We start from the raw sequence: 20,081 nt of genomic DNA, 5'->3' as shown, positions 1-20,081 counted from the left end.
ATACCCTTTCGACGACCCAGCCTGCTCATCCTGGAGTAAGGCCTCTTGGCCTTGGATGTGGCCATAGCAAAGGCCTCTAAAAAATTCGCTCTGCCATTCGAAGACATGGGTACCCTAAAGCAGAGGTCCCCAACCGCCGGTCCGCGGACCAGGACCGGGCCGTTGGGGTTTTTCAGCCGGTCCGCGGCGCCGCTGACAGCTACTTAGGCAGAGGGCACACACCCGCGGGCTGAGGCGGCTGTGGCAGGGGCTGTGTGCCTGGAGCGGCAGCTGCTGCTGAGAGAAGGTGGGCGCCTCAGCCGCGGGCTCCAGAAGGTAAACACCAGCCACGCCCCCCACAGCGCTCTCCCCAGCGTGCAGCATGGGGCCAGCCAGTACATTTCCAGCAGCCCGCTCTCCTCCACCTGGTGCTTCCCAGGGCACTGCCAGCCATGTTACGTGTGCCACACAAGTGCACATGGAGGGCGGGCTGCAGCAGCATGGAGCCAGCCTGTGCCCGGGCGCTGCACCGAGGATGACGGGGCAGGAGGTGCCCAGTGCCGCAGTCATTAATAAGGAGTTTAGCAGGCGTGTGCGGGAACAGCGGGTTGGGCCCCTCTGAATGAAGGTATTACCGGCGACTGTGCAGGGTCCATGTGTGGGGAGCTGGGGTATAGCAGATGCAGCAGTGCTGAATATTTTTTTGTTGATAGGATTTCATGAAGTGGCCATGAAACTTAATAAATAACAAACTCAGCTCTGCTACATCAGTAAAAAACCAATTGATTAATCATTAATCAATTGGTTTTTTACTGATGTAGCAGAGCTGAGTTTGTTATTTACTGTTTGTTACTCATGTGCTCTCAAAAGAAGTTATCGGTCCACACTGCACTGATAAAAGTACCACAAAGCTTTAGCATGAGGCCAGATGTAGCAGAGAGGAATGTGTCAGGAATGATTAATGAATGTACTCTGCTGTGACACCATCAGCTCTGCTACATCTGTGTTCAGTGTTTCATAAACCCGACAAATGAATCACTCTGTGTATGAAATCTACAAGTGACACATTCCTCTCTGCTACATCTGGCCTCATGCTAAAGCTTTGTGGTACTTTTATCAGTGCAGTGTGGACCGATAACTTCTCTTGAGAGCACATGATCAATGACTAACACAGGTCTGCTACATCCGCACCGCCGTGCCGGAGGAAATGTTATGGAATGATCAGGAAACTGTCAAGGAGCGAAAGAAAAAGAACAAATCCAGCCCTGCTACATCTGAGTTACAATATTATTAGTGAACCATCACACAGCAGAGGGTTTGTCATAATGTATCAGTGCAGGATAGTTATAATATAAGCTCCATCCCTCCATAACCCCACCCCCATATGACCAAAGCCCCGCCCCTGCCCCACCCCCACCGGGCCATGGAAAACTGGTCTTGCTTAAAGCTGGTCCCTGGTGCAAAAAAGGTTGGGGACCTCTGCCCTAAAGGACCCGATGGACAAAAAAGCCGAGACTTTCTTAAAAAACTCCTGGGAAGCAGCAGGGGGCGGATTAAAACCGGCCATTGCTGCCACTTGTATCGCCCGTGCTTTAATGGTATGGCTCGAGCACTTAGATTCCCAATTAAAAGAAAAGGTCTCAAGAGACACAATTCAAAAGTCAGTATCTGTTATGAAAGGTGCGGCAGCCTTTTTGGCCAACGCATCAGTAGATTCAGCCAGACTGGCGGCTAGGTCGGCTTCCTTTTCAAATGCCGCAAGACGTGCCCTGTGGCTAAAATGCTGGCCAGGGGATTTGCAAACTAAAACCAAATTATACTCAATACCATGTGAAGGTGAGTTCTTATTCGGGTCAACATTGGATGACATCCTAGACAAAGCCGGGGATAAGAACAAATCTTTTCCCGGGTTCCCCAATCAGTCCTACAGGCGTCCTTTTCGGAGCAGAAAGTTCATGCGGAGAAAACCCCCAAAAAGGAACAAAGATGGTTGGGAGGACAGAAGAAATAAGAACAAAGGCTTCATATTTAACAAGCCCCCCGCCGACAATAAAAAATCACAATGAAGGTATTCCCTGGGTCGGAGGGAGATTGACCTGTTTTCTTCCAGCCTGGGAAAAAATTTCAAACAGTACCTGGATACTAAACATAATAAGAGAAGGTCTCAAACTGAAATTCCACACCCCTCCCGGCAATTCCTTCATGATAACACCCCAGAGACAGTCACACGAACAGTCAGCTCTTCAGGTAGAGATTGTGAACTTAATTCAGAAGGGAGTGTTGCAAGAAGTCCCCAACCAGGAAAAAGGCATGGGCTTCTACTCTCCCTTCTTCCTCTGCAAGAAACCGGACGGATCGCACAGGGCGATCATAAATCTCAAAAGATTAAACAATTTCCTAGAGATTCAACATTTCAAAATGGAGACAATAAAATCTTGTGTAAAGATGCTCTTTCCCTTGTGCTTCATGACTGTTCTAGATTTACGAGACGCGTATTACCATGTGCCTATCCACAACAACCATCAAAAATACCTCAGACTGGCAGTGACTATCCAGGGGGAAGTAAAACACTACCAGTTCAGGGCTCTCTCCTTCGGGTTAGCCATAGCACCACGGGTGTTCACAAAAATAATGTCAGAGGTAATGGCCCACATACGGGAACAGAATGTTCTAATAGTTCCCTATCTGGACGATCTCTTGGTGGTAGGAACTTCATCCCAACATTGCAAACAACAGTTGGAGATGGTCATGGCTTCACTGACGAGTCTAGGTTGGCTACTGAACATACCCAAATCCAGAATAGTGCCAACCCAGGTACAGGAGTACTTAGGGATAGTCCTAGACTCGACCACGCAGAAATGCTATCTTCCACAGAGGAAGGTCCAAAAAATGACACAGATAGTGTTACAGATGACAACATCCCCGGTCACTACTCTAAGAAAAGAAAAGCGATGTCCCTGTTGGGATCTATGACCGCCTGTATCCCGGCAGTACAGTGGGCACAATGTCACACCCGGGACCTGCAATGGGAAACATTAGATTCAAGTGTAGCGCCCCCACTGCCGCAGGGCCGAGGGGTACCCGGTACCGGGCCTCTGAGTCTCTGCTTCTGGGGTTGTCACGGCGGCTAGGCCCCGGCCCGTGACCCTGCCGTGGGGCGCACAGTGAATGATAGGTGTGGATGTTGGTGGTGCAGTTGTGGGGTGCAGGTCGCGGTAAATAACGAGGACACCAGGTTGCAGTCTCTTTACCTCTTTACTGGAGATCTCTGAGTCCTCAGTCCAGAATACGGTTCACCAGGCTGCGCAAGTCCGGCCGGTCCAATGGCACCTCCAGAGTTCACTTCACAGGTGGAAATCGGTGCCTTCCTTCTTAGCGCTATGTGTTGTAGTCCTTCCCTGCTATGCTTATGGAAAGTACCCCACAACCGTTGTGTCTGTTTCTCGTGTTCCCTCACAACTCGATTAACTGATCTTCTGCTAATCTTCCGTCCCTTCCTGATGTTACAGTTAGAACGGCACCCGTTTGTCGGGTAGGCCTGGAGTTCTTCCGGGACCCTAGAGACGCCCCTCTCCCGCAATTGCCTCCCAAGACTTCATAGGTGATTTAGGTGAGACAGCCCGCCTGAGACTGACTGTCCTGCCGCTGTTTAGAGTATTGCTTGAAGCTGTCTAATGAAATACTCCCTCGGCGTTCCGGACGCCGGTAGTGCGCCTCAGTAGGATGTTGCTCCGGTCTTACAGCACGACCACTACTGGTATTCTCCTATTGCTTGATCTCGTTTCTCACTCAGCACAATCTATCTTGCTTCTAGTCCTTTCTTGGGTCCCGCCGCTTCCCGGAGCTGGCGCGGACCCGTTACGTTCTTTTCAATGCCAAGCCTCTGTCAGGATCCCACCCCTGACAGAGACCCTACTGTCTCTTCCTCCACAACACCCTCTGCCACTAGGTGTTGCTTCGTCCAATCCAGTCAGCTTTCTCCTCTAACTTCCTGCCTGACCCCCAGTTTACCCACTATGGTGGGGAGTGGCCTAATGAATAGAACCCTTAGCTCCCCCCGGAGGCCCAGCTGTGAAATCTATTGGTGTCTGTGATACCTGATCAGATGAACTCCTTCAGTGCCATCGGACGCACCATGGCTCCCCATAGTGGCGGAGCCACAGTACTGCAACGACCAGGACTCTGGGGCGCTGCACAAGCACGTCTCTGCGCGGAAATTTAGACGGGCGATTAAGTATCTCGTCAAACACCATACACTCCCTACTATGGTGGGCAGACCCAGTGAATTTAACCAAGGGGGTTCTTTGGGCACTACTGACAGAAAAAATCCTAACAACGGATGCAAGCCCCTGGGGGTGGGGAGCACACATAGACGATCAAGTGGCACAGGGGAATTGGAGCCAAAATCAACAACTAGCATCTTCAAACATGAAAGAATTGTTAGCGGTAAAACTGGCCCTAACACACTTTCTAAATCTCATTTGCTCCCATCGCGTAAAAGTCTTTTCAGACAACCAAGTGGTGGTAGCATATCTAAACCACCAAGGGGGCACCAGGTCTCGGGCATTAATGGGGGTGACCCAATCCATATTCCACATAGCAGAACACAATCTAAAATCCCTGACAGCTCTCCACATAAAAGGTTCAGAAAACCGAACTGCGGATTTCTTAAGCGGGACATGCTTAAAACAAGGGGAGTGGGACCTAAAACAATCAGTGTTCAACCAGATCATAAAACGTTGGGGGCGTCCAGAAATGGACTTGTTTGCGAACAGTCAAAATCAGAAAGTAGAGACATTCTGCTCAATCGATCCCCGGGGGGGCCCAGTAGCGTTAGACGCCTTCACAATTCCCTGGAACTATCATCTCGCTTATGCGTTTCCCCCGATATCCCTCATTCCCTTAGTACTGAGGAAGATTCGGGAGGAGGGAGCAACAGTGATAGTAATAGCTCCATTCTGGCCACGCAGAATATGGTTTTCGTGGCTAAGAAAAATGTCCATATCCAGCCCTTGGGTCCTACCGGACACTCCGAACCTGTTATCCCATTGACCAGTTTTCCACCCCAATGTAAAGAGCCTACACATGACAGCTTGGCTTTTGAAAGGAAGCTACTAAGCGATAAGGGTTTCTCCCCCAATCTAGTATCCACTCTACTGCAGAGTAGGAAACTTGTAACCACCAAAATATATGGGAAAGTGTGGAAAAAATTCATGTCAGTATCCGGCGCAGACCCAACAGGGGAAATCCCAATACAAAAAATCCTTGAATTCCTGCAAAAGGGACTAGAAAAAGGTCTAGCTACAAACACTCTAAAGGTCCAAGTAGCAGCTTTGGGGGCTTTGTACAACCATGATCTAGTCAGAAATCGCTGGATCATGAGGTTCATTAGAGCTTCAAGTAGGTCCAGGCCTATTCCCCTCCATACCTCTCCTCCCTGGGATCTAAACCTTGTCCTAAATGCTCTAACCAAACCTCCCTTCGAGCCCTTGGCAGACGCTTCTTTAAAAATTGTATCTCTAAAAACCACACTCCTGGTAGCCTTAACCTCGGCCCGTCGCGTTAGCGATATACAAGCGCTGTCTGCATGCCCACCCTTTACTCAGATTCTCGAAGATAGAGTCATCCTTAAGACTGACCCAGCTTACCTCCCTAAAATGTCACCGCAATTTCATAGGACCCAAGAGATCTCTTTGCCCTCCTTTTGTCCCAGCCCCAAAAATGAGGGGGAAAAAACACTGCATACCCTAGATGTAAAAAGGTGTCTGGTCCAATATCTGTCAGCCACTAGGGAGTGCAGGAAGGATAGGGCTCTGTTTGTCTGCTTCCAGGGTCCACGGAAGGGACAGAAAGCATCGAAAGCCACGCTGGCGAGGTGGATAAGGGACGCCATCACTCTATCCTACTCATCCTGTGGGGCGACCGTTCCGGAGAATATTAAAGCCCATTCAACCAGAGCAGTGGCGTCATCCTGGGCGGAGAGAGCTGGCGCATCAATACAACAGATATATAGAGCGGCCACTTAGTCTTCCCAGTCTACATTTTTCAAACATTACCGCTTAGACTTGACCTCCTCAGATCTCACCTTTGGGCGAAGGGTTTTAGAGGCAGTGGTCCCTCCCTAAGAGTTACAATCTATGCAAATCTCTCCGTGGTGCCATCATGGGGGATAGAGAAAATCGTAGTTACTTACCGATAACGGTATTTCTCTGATCCCATGATGGCACCCGTATATTCCCTCCCTTTTCACACACAGGTGTGCACATTATAATTTATTAGTCATTAGCCTAGTCACGGTGCCTCTGTTAAGTTAAATTGGTTAAGTTTTAATTTGTGTAAATGTTGAGTTGCAGCTGAAGTTCTGTATAAAGGCTCTGTAAACCAACTGATGTGGGAGAGAGGTACGCCCTTGGTTTCCTGTCCCTGGGGGCGGACCCCTCTCTCCGTGGTGCCATCATGGGATCAGAGAAATACCGTTATCGGTAAGTAACTACGATTTTTACCCTGAAGTCCCCCCTTTTGCAATACACATTATATGAAGATTTTGATGCTGATCTGCAGTGGATCAATACCAAAATGTGCAGTAGACGTTTTTGTACAAGTGAACAAACCACATTGGTTTTTCCCCTGGTAACACATGCACTGATGATGGTTAGCGTGCACCTATCTCTACTAGTGATGAGTGAATGTGCTCGGATAAGGCGTTATCTGAGCATGCTCATGTGCTAACCGATTGTCTTCAGCGTGCTCGAAAAATATATTAGAGTCCCTGTGGCTGCATGTCTCTCGGCTGTTCGACAGCTTCAGCACATGCAGGGACATCCTGTTTGTAAGGGTATGTGTCCACGGGCCGTATTACACCCGGAATAGCTGCGGATTGAACGCTGCGTGGAGCCGCAGCGTTCAATCCGCAGCGTCCAGATGTTACAGCATAGTGGAGGGGATTTTATGAAATCTCATCTCCACTATGCGTGGGAACACACATATGGCGTGTCTTTTTAGAACGCAGCATGTCCGTTTACCTTGCGGCGACGCTGCGCCGCCGCAAGGTAAAACACAGGACCCTATGTGTGGGGTGCGATGATTCCGGATGTGTGCAATGAACACATCCGGCATCATCGCGTCTACAGAAGGTGGCGGCGCTTTGGGTGGAGCGAGTTTTCCGCTCCGTCCAAAGCGCCGGCCATCCTGAACGTGGACACGCACCCTTAGGCAATCCCTGCATGTGTGTGGCTGTTGAGCGGCTGCCAAGACTTGAACATAGTTTTTGAGCACACCGAAGACACTTAGTTAGTACCTGAGCACGTTCGCTCATCACTAATCTCTACGTATAGACGGATATACCTATAAATGCTCATACAGATACACGAGTAGGGTACACACACACACATCATTGCATAATTAAAGGGGTTGTCCAGGACTTGCATATTAGTAAACCGATCTTAGAATAGGTCTTCAATATCAGATTGATGGCATCCGACGCTAGGCATACTCAACGAATAGCTGAATTAGGTGTTCGGAAAGGATGCTTGTGTCTGACCCCCACCAATTTGATATTAATTATCTATGCTACGACTATAAGTCCTAGACAAGGCCTTTAATTTTACACCTGGATCTGGGTAAGCTGGACGACTCGAACAGGATGAGCGGTGAGGCTGGGGACTTTCTGTGACAGCTATGAATACGTTTATCATTATCTGTGTGTTTGGTGCTGGAGTTGGCTCCAAGTGATTGGACTGGTTACATTCCCCTTTTATGTAACAGTCTCCTGAAAAACAAGGAAATCATTGTTGCAATTTTAGAGGATACAGCTATTTTCGTCAATTTCACAGAGATGGAGATAGGTGACAGCCATAGAAGCAGAAGTCGTGATCTTTGTCTGTGGACGTTGGAGTCGGGTCCCGAGATGTCTCAGTTGGCAGAGAGTCTTGGAAAATCCTTCTGAGACCAAAAAAGAAGAATGAAAATGTTGCTGACACGCTCCTAGCCCAGCCATAGAGCACGGACAAGGATGTGTCAGGGTTAGATAACCAAACGGAGTATAGCTACCAAGAAGAATCATTTTATAGTCAGGTCAGGTAACACGCAGATCTAAATAAATTAAGCAATGGAACCAAAATAGTCTTCCTGCCTAGTGCCCTAATGTCTTTGATAAAACGACGCTGGCGGTCCAATGTCATATTTGGGCAATCAGGGTCTATCCTTGGGAAAGCTCACCGGACTGCCTGAGGCAAATGCTTTTTTTTTTTTTTCTTTTTATTCCAGGGGATCAGTGTAGATTTTTAAATGTATTTATTTTGTTTTGTTTTTTCAGCATAGTGTATGTTCTTGGTCATCTAAAACAATATACATTTGTAGCCAAAACCAGTTGTGGGTGATAAATACACAAGTGGTGATGTGTTTCTATTATACTTTTCCTCTGATTGTTTCGCTCCAGTGAGGACGGACTGGGCCTCAGGCCTTTAAGGGAGGACAGCATGACAGGGTTGAGTGGGCCTATAGGGAGTGAACAGAAAGGAGGGGGTAATAATGTAGAGTGAAGAGGCAATTATTATTTGAATCGGGGCTCACGGATTGGCCAGGAGGTGAAGTAGGCGGGAAAAAGGGGGCGACGGGGGACGATTATAAAAAGGGGCACCCATCTTAGTAGAGCAACCATTTTGGTGCCCCTCTTAGCATTATAACAAGCTCTGTGGGTTACTCACAATGGAGGTTGAGCGATTTTACAGCACCTCCGTGATGCAGCTAGGAACAGGGGCGTCCTTACAAGGCCTGCTTCCTGAAGGGGCATGTGGGTTGTCTCATTCCCTGACTGAGGGCCGCCGGCCTCGGAGGTCTCGGCCTCCGGAGCGCCTGAGCCCCGAGGTCACCCGCCGACCCCGGCGCCGTATGAGGAGCCCCTCAGGGGACCCTCCGGCTTCAGAAGCAGTCCCCAACCATAGCGGGCGCTGCCAAGGAGCCAGGAGGAATTCTACGAATCAGCGGGGCCTGCAGCCGGGGGAGGTGTCGGCCTCCCCTTCATCTGAGGTGACTACTGCGACCCGGGAACCTGGAAGAGGGGCGGCGGGTCCCCAGCCGGGAGCGGGCCCGGCTCAGCAGTGGGGGTCGGCACAGAGGAGTGGGCGGGGGCCTGCGCGGCGGGCGCCTGAACTGTCAGCACGGCGAGGGAGGTCCGCCCACTTACCGGAGACGTCCGGGGAGCAGGAGCCAGGTACAGGAGCGGCTGGGAGCCCATCCATCCGGGCCGCCGCTCGGCGTGGTGTGGGAAGCACACGGGCCCCAGAGCGCAGAGCAGTCAGTGATGGGCACCGACTTAGCTCTGCCCACTCCCTGGCTGCTGCTGCAGATATGTCTTACCCCTCATCAGGCGCTGCAGCTCCTCCGGATCCTTGGGGATCCAGCCGGAGGGGGGGGGCACGTGCGGGGGCGATTTGGGCTGCAGAGGTGGCAGGTGGGATAGATTGCAGGGGGGGCGACTTGACGATTGGGGGCAGGTCAGCTGAGCAGGTTCATCCCGCTGCGTGCCTTGAACCGCCGTGGGGCCCCACTATGGAACGGGACCACTCCGTGGGTCCTACCAGCGCGACGTCATCGCAGGACTGGCCCATGGAGGCTCGTGGAACCCGCGAGCCCGCACCGCCAAGGAGGACCACGAACGGAAGGATTGCATCTGGATGCAGGAACGGCGGCTGCTAGGAACACAGCACCCAGGCAGCTAGGTGAGAGTGCTGTTTTTTCTTCTTTATTTGCCATCACTAGCTCCTAATGTTGATTCGGGTAGAGGGGAGGTTTCTGTAGGGGGGGGGTTAGTTTTGGCGCGGGTATTTTAATGCAGGGGTTAAAAGATTTGTTTCAGCTTTGGGAGACGAGGGGTAGACAGATTGAACCGTCGCCGCTTTCGGCTTGGCTGGGTAACGCTCGGGATAGGGGGGTTCTGGAGGCGGATGGGGTCAGGGACTCTTTTAGGTCAGGATCTAGTACTTCACAGGGGGCTCCAATGGTTGCTGGGGTAGCATCGGTGGGAGGCAGCGATGTGTCGCAACAGGTAATCGCGGCACCGGCGGACAGCGGGGACAAGGATAGGGATGATTCGGCACAGGTAAATGATTCGGCTAAAGGGGAGGTGTACGTGTGTTTTGAAGGTCCGTTAGGGGCACATCTGAAACCTGAGGTAAAAGAAAAAATATGGAAAGGGAAGTACGTAGAAATATTTTCACTGCTCCCGTTAGAGCGTTTTAATTTGGATAAAGCCCGTAGGGACGATTCGAAAAAAGAAGGTGAGGAGAGGAGAAAGTTCAAGTTGATCCCACGTACTTTCTCTAACTGGTTGCAGGCTTTTGCAATTTTTGCCAGTGTAATAGGGGAAAAATCACCGGAGACCTGTGCCCCCTTGTTCTGTTACTTAGACATCATCGGGGAGGCTTACAGGGTTTATAGGGGTCAGGGGTGGATTAGATATGACGAACAATTTTGTCAACGTAAAGCGGTACGTCCGAATATCCGTTGGGATCACAAGGATATTTCCTTATGGATGAGCGTGACCGCACCAGTCAGGTCAAGTCAAAGATCTCAGTCATTTCTTGGGGGCACTGGGGGTTCAGGACAGTTGGGGCACTCGGTGGTCATGCAGAAGGGACTGTGTTTCGCCTTTAACGAAGGGACTTGTAGGTTTGTAAATTTAAGCCTGAATGTTCATCATGTGGAGGTAATCATGGGGCAACGAGATGTTTTAGAGGAGGGAAGCAAAAAGGGTCAGACGGATTTGACAAAAGGAGTGACGCCAGTGCGTCTAGCAGAGATGGAGTGGTTCCTAAGTAGATACCCTGACAAAAAGGCGGTGTCGACTTTACAGAATGGTTTCAGGGATGGTTTTTCGATACCTTTTGTGGACGTTAAGGTGCAGTGGTCCAAAAAGAATTTAAAATCGGCCTACGAATTTCCCGAAGTGGTTACGGAAAAACTGAACAAGGAAGTGTCATTTGGGAGAATGGCTGGTCCATTTCTGTCTCTCCCTATGGAGGACTTGAGAGTTTCTCCATTGGGGGTGGTGCCCAAAAAGGAGGTTAACAAATTTAGGTTAATTCTCCATCTTTCGTTCCCAAAAGGTTTGTCGGTTAATGATGGAATTGACCCACAGCTGTGCTCGGTTCTTTATACGTCATTTGACACAGCTATGGAGTGGGTTAGACACTGTGGGCAGGGAGCTTTGTTGGCTAAGACCGATATTGAGGCCGCGCTTCGTTTGCTACCTGTCAATCCAGATAGCTTGCATTTGCTAGGGTGTTTCTGGAACGGGGGTTTTTATGTGGCTCGTTGTCTGCCGATGGGGTGTTCTCTGTCATGTGCGTATTTTGAAATGTTCAGTACGTTTTTAGAATGGACAGTAAAGGATGTGTCTAGACTCCGGTCCTGCATCAATTATCTTGACGATTTTTTGTTTGTTGGTCCAGCGCACTCCGCAGACTGTTCAATTTTGCTTCACTCGATGGAGAGTGTGTCGAAAAAGTTCGGCGTTCCGTTAGCAGCTGACAAGAAGGTGGGTCCGGTAACGTCTTTGAGTTTTTTGGGCATTGAGATTGATACGGTCGCAATGGAATGCCGGTTGCCTGATGACAAATTGATTGGCATGAGAATGGAGGTGAAGAGAGTGTACGAGTTGAAAAAGGTAACGCTGCACGAGATTCAATCACTCCTGGGGAAGTTGAATTGCACGTGCCGTATCATGCCGATGGGTAGGGCTTTTTGTCGCAGGTTGTCTTTGGCTACAGTGGGGGTTCGGGCCCAGTCTCATTTTATCAGGCTTCGGAAGGCTTTGAAAGATGACCTGAAAGTATGGATGCTTTTTCTGGACTCATATAATGGGAGGTCATTATGGATTGCACCGGTGGTGCCTGCAGAGGACTTGGGTTTCATGATCGGTCCGGTTGACGAGCACGGTTTTCGTTTGTTTTTCAAAGAGAGTTGGCTAGTGTGTCAGTGGCTGCCGTTGTGGGTAAACAACGGTTTATCTTCTAATCGTTTGCTGTGTTTGGTGTTCCCCATTGCAGTTGCATTATCTTTGTGGGGTGCGGAGGTTCGTAACACGAAGATTTGTTTTGGTTGTGAATCAGAAGGGGCTGTGAAAGCCATAAATTCACTGTCATCTGCGGATCCGGCATTGTTGAGAGTGTTACAACATGTGGTCTGGATAGGTTTATGGTGTAACTTATGGGTCACTGCTGAATTTCGGCCGGTTAACAACTTGCTGGTTTTTGATGCTCTTTCTTGTTCACAGAGGGATCGGGTTCCGGATATCGTGCCTCAAGTGGATCTCATGCGAGTGTCATGCCCAGAGGATTTATGGAATCTTCCGTTGGGGCAGTAAGAGGGTTATTGTCTAGATCCCTGGCGCCAGGGACTTGGTCACACTACGTGAAGGCATGGGATACTTGGGTGGAATGGGGGTCGTCAATTGAAACGGACGTCCAGGATGACGAAAAATTGCTGTTGCTCCTGGGTCAGAAATGGGTTTCAGGGTGGTCGGTCTCTAAAGTTAATCATTTCTTGTCTGGTTTGGCATTTGGATTTAAATTTAGGGGGTTACGCGATGTAACTAAATCATTTATGGTCCTTCAGGTGATGAAGGGGTGGCGAAAAGGTTGGAAAATTTTGGATGGGCAACGCACTGTGTCTTATGAAATTTTATTGAGTTTGGGCGAACAATTGGCGGGGGTTTGTTCTAACCAATCGGAGGTTATCCTGTTTAAGCTGGCATTTGCTCTGGCGTTTTTTGGAGCATTTTGTTTGGGCGAGTTGGTCAGTCCCTCCAGGCATCAAAAAGGGGGGTTGCTGGGCCGTGATGTGGTTATGCATGGGGATAGGTTGGTGATCTGGTTGCGTCGATCAAAAACGGATTTGGTTAGAAAAGGTTGTTAAATTGTTCTCTTTGAAGTTGCTGGTTCCCCGTTATGCCCCTTATTATGTTTTAAGCAATTCTCAATAGGTTTGGTTTGAGATGATGAGCCATTGTTATTACACGGGGATGGTTGTTTTTATCTCGGTATCAGTTTATTACGATATTTAAGCGCTGCTTGACGCTAGGGGGTATTTCGGCCGAGAATTTTTCGGGGCATTCGTTTAGAATAGGTGCAGCTATGGAGGCAGCTAAACGAGGTTTAGGGGAGGACGTAGTGCGAAGGATCGGCCGTTGGGAATCCGCGAGGTTTAGGTCATATATTCGCAAGTCCTTGGTCTGAGGGGTGTGTTGAATTGGTAGATAATTTGAACGGGTTGTGCTTTGCGGTTATTATGTTTTGGTATGTTGTCTTTTTCTTTTCAGGGAAGAGGCCTTTACTTACATGGATTATGGGCCACTCGTTTGTCTTTTGGGCGGCATTGCGAGCGGACGTCCGCCCTGAAGGGAGGCAGCTTGGTGTGGAGAAGTCTTCAGCAATCATACGATGGATCGGAAAACTTGGAATGTACTGGAAGCAGCTTCTGCCAGAATTTCACAAGTTTGGCCGTTTGGACCGGGCGCCGGATTTATTGGTGATCCATTTGGGGGGCAATGATCTCGGAAAACGTCCTTGTAGGGAGTTGATCAACGACATCAAGTTTGATGTCTTGAGGCTGTGGGCTATGTTTCCGCGTTTGTTGGTGATCTGGTCGGATATTGTTCCCAAGAAAGTTTGGTATGGTATGGTATGGTAGGGTTTAAACAGGGCCAGAATAAAGGTTAATAGGGCGGTTTCCCGTTTTATGGTTCGGAACGGGGCTCTTGTGGTTCGCCATGTGGATTTAGAGTCGGGAACGGGGGAGTATTGGAGAAAGGATGGTGTTCACTTGAATGCCATCGGCTTGGACTTATGGTGTCTAGCGGTGCAAGAGGGTATCGAAAAAGGGCTGCTGGTGTGGCGGGACACAAATGTCTGAGGCAGGGGGGAAAAAGAGGTCCTCGAAGTTGGTGGTGCTAACAAATGGCGGCTTGGAGGGGGGGGGATTTTTAAGATCCTGGACTCCCCCTGGTGTGGTTTAAAAAATGGAAAGGAAATTGGTGGTTATACAGTCGAGATGACTGGGGCCGTGGGATTCTGGCGGATATTGGCCGGGCGAGTCTTTTAAGCGTCTCTGAGCTGGTGCCTAGCGGCTAGAGGCAAGGACACGACCTGGAGGCCAAATTATGGAGATTGGATATGAGTTGGTTAATTCTTGGGGCTTCGAGGACCGCCTTCCCTGGGGGGTTTAATGTTAAGAAATTAAACTTTTATGTTTGAACGTTAATAAAAAGGCTGCTCTGGCCAATTTATCCAAAACAAACGTTTGATGAGTAGTCATTGGGGTATGGGTTAAAAGAATGCGGGGAACGGGTGGTTAGAAGAGTTTAAGGTTATCGGTCATTTTTAAGGAAAACTCACGGGCATCACGAATACCCAATGTCATGATTTTGCCTTGTAAATACTCAAGTATGATACTGACCAAATACTGAACATGTGAATGTGCTCTTACTTGCAGGTTTGAATGAAGTTTTCCTCCTGTGATTTCCATCTACATTCTATGGGTGAAATCGACAGCAATTCAGCAGCATATTTGCACGTAACACATGAGAATTCTGAGCTGGATTTCCTGCAGCCAAATCCATGATGTAAAACTACGCTACAAAGATGCTACTTCAGAGGTAAGTGCCCTGATGGACCCAAACTGTAAATGCACCAATTTCATCTGCAAAGAGCTTCCAATGACCCATTTCTAGATAACCCATTCAACCCCAAAATAACAGCTCAAGTTCCCTACATTCACCCGAGTGCACAAATCCTATTTCCTAATGTGTACATTTACCATTATATTTCTTTGTACATTGGAGGTCAGGAAAATGCTTTTATTATGGCGCATGCGGGGTGATAAATGTGATGCGTTTCCTTAGATATGTCAGCACACACCAATATTTTGCAGGAAACACTGGTGCACATCATTAATAAAAGTGGATTATATGATTCCTCTTTGCAAAACCCCTTTTGATGTCACTTTGGAAAAAGTTGCAAAAAGGATCACAAACACATTTCACGCTCATGTAATGTTCTTTTAAAGTACAATTTCCATACATTTTCGTTACTAAATTGCCTCCAGTATTTTTTTAAAACTATGAAATCAGATTTCTTTGTTAGAAGCAATTTCAGGGATATTTCTAGAACTAATCGTTAATTAAAGCGCCCGCAATGGCGTCAGAACTGTTATAACGCTACACGTGTACTGACCTCAGCTCTTGATACCCATCTAATGGATGTGTTCCTGCAGCTCTTGGTCTGTGAAATGTCGGACTATTGCCCCCTTTTTTTTTTCTTTTTTTTTTTTTTAATGCATGTTGCGTTTTCAAGTGATTGCCGTTATAACATGTGATGACATATGACAATACAATGTCAATGATAAAAGCTTTTAGCGGTGGGAAGAACTCAGCCAGCGGAGGCCCAGGGACTGGGTGTCCACCCCTCCTCCTAACAGCAGCATATTCATACAGCTCCGCCGCCCTTTCATAAATCAATAGTGATAGATGGCTAATGGGCGAGCGCTGAGGATTAATGTATGTAAATGGAAAGCAAATCTCAATTTAACACCAGTGCTTTGCTTAATAAAAAGGTAGTGACAACGCAAACCAGGGCTGGATAGGACTCGTTATGTGGCAGCCGTTTCAGTCTTCGCTGCTGTCATTCTCTGTTTGCGGGATGGCTGCCATTAATCTCTTCCGAACTCGCAGTCTGAAATGAATTTTTTTATTTTTCTGCTTACATTTTTGTCAAAAAACTGAATGCAGAGTGGATACTTATTATGTAGCCTATGCAGGTTTTAATAAAGGGGTCTGTATAGTGTGCTGCTTACAGGGGCATGGTAAGGAGTATGATCCAATTATATATGTGTATATATTTTATCACAGGACAGAGAATCATATTTCTACCTTCTCTGAAATGACCGCAAGAAATAAAACCACTAGCAGCTAATCTTACGTAACGGACAAAACCTCAACAAGTGCATGACCACAACAGTGGTGGCAAGAGTGCGGCTCACAACAGTGACAGCTGGAGCATAGTCATGGCAGTGGTGGCCAGGGTGCCACCCATAACAGTGACAGCCGGAGCATAGTCATAGCAGTGGCAGCCAGCGTGCAGCCCACAACAGTGACAGCCGGAGCATAGTCATAGCAGTGGTGACCAGGGTGCAGCCCACAACAGTGACAGCCGGAGCATAGTTATAGCAGTGGCAGCCAGCATGCGGCCCACAACAGTGACAGTCAGAGCATAGTCATAGCAGTGGCAGCCAGTGTGCAGCCCACAACAGTGACAGCCGGAGCATAGTCATAGCAGTGGTGACCAGGGTGCCGCCCATAACAGTGACAGTCGGAGCATAGTTATAGCAGTGGCGGCCAGCGTGCAGCCCACAACAGTGACAGTCAGAGCATAGTCATAGCAGTGCCGGCCAGAGTGCAACCCACAACAGTGACAGTCGGAGCATAGTCATAGCAGTGGCGGCCAGAGTGCCACCCATAACAGTGACAGCCGGAGCATAGTCATAGCAGTGGCGGCCAGAGTGCGGCTCACAACAGTGACAGTCAGAGCATAGTCATAGCAGTGCCGGCCAGAGTGCGACCCACAACAGTGACAGTTGGAGCATAGTCATAGCAGTGGCGGCCAGAGTGCGGCTCACAACAGTGACAGTCAGAGCATAGTCATAGCAGTGGCAGCCAGCGTGCAGCCCACAACAGTGACAGCCGGAGCATAGTCATAGCAGTGCCGGCTAGAGTGTGGCCCACAACAGTGACAGCCGGAGCATAGTCATAGCAGTGGCGGCCAGAGTGTGGCTCACAACAGTGACAGTCGGAGCATAGTCATAGCAGAGGCGGCCAGCGTGCAGCCCACAACAGTGACAGCTGGAGCATAGTCATAGCAGTGGAGGCCAGGGTGCAGCCCACAAAAGTGACAGCTGGAGCATAGTCATAGCAGTGGAGGCCAGGGTGCCGCCCATAACAGTGACAGCTGGAGCACAGTCATAGCAGTGGTGACTAGAGTGCTTCCCACAACAGTGACAGCTGGAGCAAGGGTGATAGCCAGTGCATGCCTGCAATATAGGCTGCCGCACCCCAGCTGTGGTGGTGACGGTCGTGGCACAGCAATTACAGTGATGACGAGACGCTGCCATAGCAGTGACAACTGTTGCTAAGTATGGCTAAGCGTACACCAGTTCCCATACACATTCAGTGGTCAGTAAGCTGAGCCACATTTATGAGAATTTCATGGCAGCTTTAGCTGCAGAATATCTTGGAGATGAATGTAAAGCTGCACTGACCAGATTCTGTGTTTCTAACATAATTAATGGCAGCAGGGGACAGAGATTTCCGGTCAGAGCTGAGCCGTCTGACCATAGTCTATAACATCACACACTGACATCAAACATAGACTCCTATCAGACAGGTCAATGAATCAGCAGCACGGAGTGATCGGATGGCACAATGTGATACATCTGAGCCGCACTGCTGCATTGTTCAGGCATGAGGCCCTGACCGCAGAGGGCGAGAGACGTGTCTGAGCCTCTGATACTGGATGTGCACAATGACCTGCGCTGTGCACGACATGGCCTCCTCTGATCGCACGTGGTGGCAGAGGAGACCGTGGTACCATTCTGAAGGATGCTGGTGAGGGGGGGTCATTTATCAACCATCTCTGTATTACTCCAGCACAATCCTAGATATCATAAACTGGAAATATCCTAACATCCGGCAAAAGCATCTGTGATTATAGTGAGGGGGTACACCAAAGAGGGGGGACCCCAATCATGCGACAGATCGATATGGTTCTCTCCAATGTTACAGTGATATGAATATATAACAAGATAAAGCAGAACAAGGATGATTCCAAATTCAGATGCCAAGTTTTTGTTACAGTACATGTTCTATCCATGTTTTTCATGGATAAAACTCACACACCTGATCTTAAAAAAAAAAATAAAAAAAAAATCAGGGCCCTAGCCCCAAAGCCTATGTTTCTCCATACACCCCTGCTGCCCCCTAAAATATACTAATCTATGCTAACACTGTTGCTGCCATTCCAGGACTAGTTAATACTCTAATGCTTTTCTGAAGAAAACATGATATGCAAAGACAAATGCCAATAATGCCACTATTCTAGGCCCAAATAATACCACCATACTATAACCAATACATAGAGCATAATAATACTTCTACAGAACACCATGCAAAAAACAATCATACCGTTATACACTTCTGTATACAACTACAGTGACTGAACTGCACAAAGAAACTGTTACAAAGTAAAAAGAAAATGACAAGAAAGCTCAATATTGCTGCCGTACGGTGACCATATAGTGGTAGCTATCAGTTCTGCAGACCGTATCAATTTCAGACTGGGGTGCCAAGTGACCACCAGCAGGGCCGGACTGGGACTAAAATTCAGCCCTGGCATTTGAAGTTACACAGGCCCACTTGTCACATGGTGACTGTATAATATCTTTGTACACTTGTAGGCAGGGCCGGTTTTAGGTACAGTGGGGCCCTAGGCAAAGTTTAAAATGGGGCCCCAAATGCTAACATATTGCACATCACACAGCAGCATTTCGGTTGTAATTACAAGAGCTGAGTTCAGGCCGCTAAATGAGTTTGATCGACAATACTGAAGTTGTTCAACGCTTGTTTCCTGGCCTCTTTCCACCAGCTGAGGAATAATGATGGGACAGATCGATCACTAATAGATCACTAACAGATCACCATACAGTATCATGTTATCAGCAGCACATCTACAGTTTACACCAGAGATGTGCTGCTGAGCACAATGATTTTTGTTCCAGCAAAAACAATCTGAATATGCAGCATTTTACATGTTTAGTAAAATACACCCCATAGTCCTCCATATATTATAATGTGCACCACAGTCCTCCATATAGTATAATACACTCCCTATAGTCCTCCATATATTAAAATACACTGTTCAGTCCTCCATATAGCATAATACACTCCTCATAGTGCTCCATATAGTATAATGCACCACCATAGTCATCCATGAAGTACAATTCACTTCCCATAGTATAATGCACCCCATAGTTCTTCATATAGTATAACGTATTCCCCATAGTCCTCGATACAGTATAATGCAGCCACCCCAGAGTATAATGCAGCCACCCCATAGAATATATAATGCAGCCCCCCTCATAGTTTAATGCAGCCCCCTCAGAGTATGATGCAATCACCCCTCAAAGAATATAAATATAATACAGCCCCCCATAGAATATAATGTAGCTCCGAATAGAATATAATACAGCCCACCTCCCCACAGAATATAATGCAGCCAAATCAAAGAGTGTGATGCAATCATCCTTCATAAAATCTAATACAGCCCCCCATAGAATATAATACAACCCACCTCCCCATAACATATAATAAAGCCCCCATAGAATATAATGCAGCCCCCCATAGTATACAACACAGCCTCCACCATAGAATAGAATATACCCCCCCATAGTATATAACACGGCCTCCCCCATAGACTATAATATACCCCACATAGTATATAGCAAAGCCCGCATAGTATATAGCATAACCCGCATAGCAGATATCACAGCCAACACAGTAGTATACAGCACAGCCCACAAAGCAGTATACAGCACAGCCCACGTAGCAGTATACAGCACAGCCCGCATCGCTCTTCTCCTTCCCCCCCCCCCCCCCCCCCCGAGAATGGCCCCACGGTCTGGTAAAAAAAAACAACAAAAAAACACACTCCTCACCTCTCCTCACCTCTCCTCGTGCCCGCGGTGCACCATGCTCCTGTCTTGGCGGCTGCCGCTGCAGCTGCACTGCCTGGCACACAGTGAGTGCGCGTGCATCCGCAGTGTCAGAGGCAGAGCGGGGAATGATGGAAGAGGGAGCGACAGCGGACACTCTCTCCTCCATCATTGCATTCAACTGTACCAGCATCATAGATGCCGGTATAGTTGAATGTGGCGGCGCTGGTGGGGGAGGTGAGTCGGTGTGCAGCGGCCCACTACTGGCACTGGCCCTTCTGGCATTTGCCAGAAGTGCCCGATGGCCAGTCTGGCCCTGTCAACCAGTAACCAACTCCAGGGCT

The sequence above is a fragment of the Ranitomeya variabilis genome, chromosome 4 (assembly GCF_051348905.1).
Source record: "Ranitomeya variabilis isolate aRanVar5 chromosome 4, aRanVar5.hap1, whole genome shotgun sequence".
Taxonomy (NCBI): domain Eukaryota; kingdom Metazoa; phylum Chordata; class Amphibia; order Anura; family Dendrobatidae; genus Ranitomeya; species Ranitomeya variabilis.
The sequence above is the reverse complement of the archived record's forward strand: the minus strand, read 5'-3'. Positions refer to the sequence as shown.